The 1,333-nt window shown below is 48.5% G+C and overlaps 1 non-coding gene across 1 annotated transcript; it reads right to left on the bottom strand.

The window, feature by feature from the left end:
- Positions 1-1,077: 1,077 nt before the first annotated feature.
- Positions 1,078-1,151, bottom strand: trnan-guu. Its single transcript has one exon. It is a non-coding gene; the product is annotated as a tRNA-Asn (tRNA).
- Positions 1,152-1,333: the final 182 nt, after the last annotated feature.

The raw sequence follows: 1,333 nt of genomic DNA, 5'->3' as shown, positions 1-1,333 counted from the left end.
CCGCAGATCGGGACTTCAAACCGTATGCCGGCTTCAGGACAATGAGAAAGATTAATTGGGGTGTGTGAAGAAGCTGTGAGCTGCATTTAAAACAGGTAGGTGGAGTCAGATGCGTCATCCATTGCGCCCCGGCCTGTGCGTATCTCACGCCGCCATGCTGCAGAGTTCTGACGTTAACACGGACATGCGCAGCAATGGGAACATTGACAAGGTGAACAGCCAAAGATAATCACCGTCACTGGTTCCCTTCCACAGGCCCAACTTTGTGAAGCAGTATCTTTCACTGCCAAAGGAAACACCCTTGTCCTCAGGTGCCTGCTTCATTTCGATCACGATTTCAAGCCCCTCACTGTTCTAGTCTCATTTCCAAACACTTTGCTCATAGCCTCAAACGAAGCACGCGGGTATCTGCTTGTTCCACCCGAACAGGCATTGGGTTGCAGATTCCCACCAGTCCCAATGTGAGTGAAATACTTTTCCCCCTCCACTGATTTGAATCTTAAAGAAGCAGCCGGGGAGCAAGCTCATTTCTCATTTTTTAGTCGGCAGGGTTCACACCTGCGTGGGGAAACCGCAATGGATTTCAAGTCCATCGCATGAACCACTCGGCCCACGAATACAGAACCACACTGACAACTTCACTTCCCAGGTCTGTCTGCCTGTGGAGCTGAGAAAGAGTGAATCAACGCAGAGTTTGTTTGAATCCAATCACTTCACAGTGATTCGAAAGGGTTAAATATCTGCACATGGCGAGTCCAGGTGTTTGATCCCAAAAGGTGAAATGAACTTTCTGTTAAAAACAAAACGAAAAATTGCAGGAGGAACTCAGCAGGTCCGGCAACATCTGTGGAAAGAGAATCAGAGTCAACATTTCAAAATTCTGTTTTCTCCGACAGGTCCTGTCAAACCTGCCGAGTTTCTCTTTTTGTCTCGGCTTCTCAGCATCCACAGTCCCTTTCGTTAGACATTAATTCAATTCAGAAACCCCTTTATGGAGAGGATTTCCGTTTGGGGTACATTTTCCTGACCCCATTAAAAGCGTCTAACTTCGAAGCCAGGGAAGAATAGCGAACACACCGCCCCTGGGTGGGCTGGAACCACCAACCTTTCGGTTAACAGCCGAACGCGCTGACCAATTGCGCCACAGAGACAGGCGCTGGCGCTAGCTGCACCATCGCTTAGATGAGGCTATTATTGAATTCATAATTCAGACTCCCCGCCTAGAATTACAATTGTTTTCTCCCGCGCAGTCTTGCGAGAGATCCCGGCTTTCTTAACTTGACTTGTGCAAAAATGCCCGACTTCTCAAAAAGAACCTCCGTGAAACGAGGCT

Source organism: Chiloscyllium plagiosum, unplaced genomic scaffold (genome assembly GCF_004010195.1).
Source record: "Chiloscyllium plagiosum isolate BGI_BamShark_2017 unplaced genomic scaffold, ASM401019v2 scaf_85511, whole genome shotgun sequence".
Taxonomy (NCBI): Eukaryota; Metazoa; Chordata; class Chondrichthyes; order Orectolobiformes; family Hemiscylliidae; genus Chiloscyllium; species Chiloscyllium plagiosum.
This window is presented reverse-complemented; position numbering and strand designations above follow the sequence as displayed.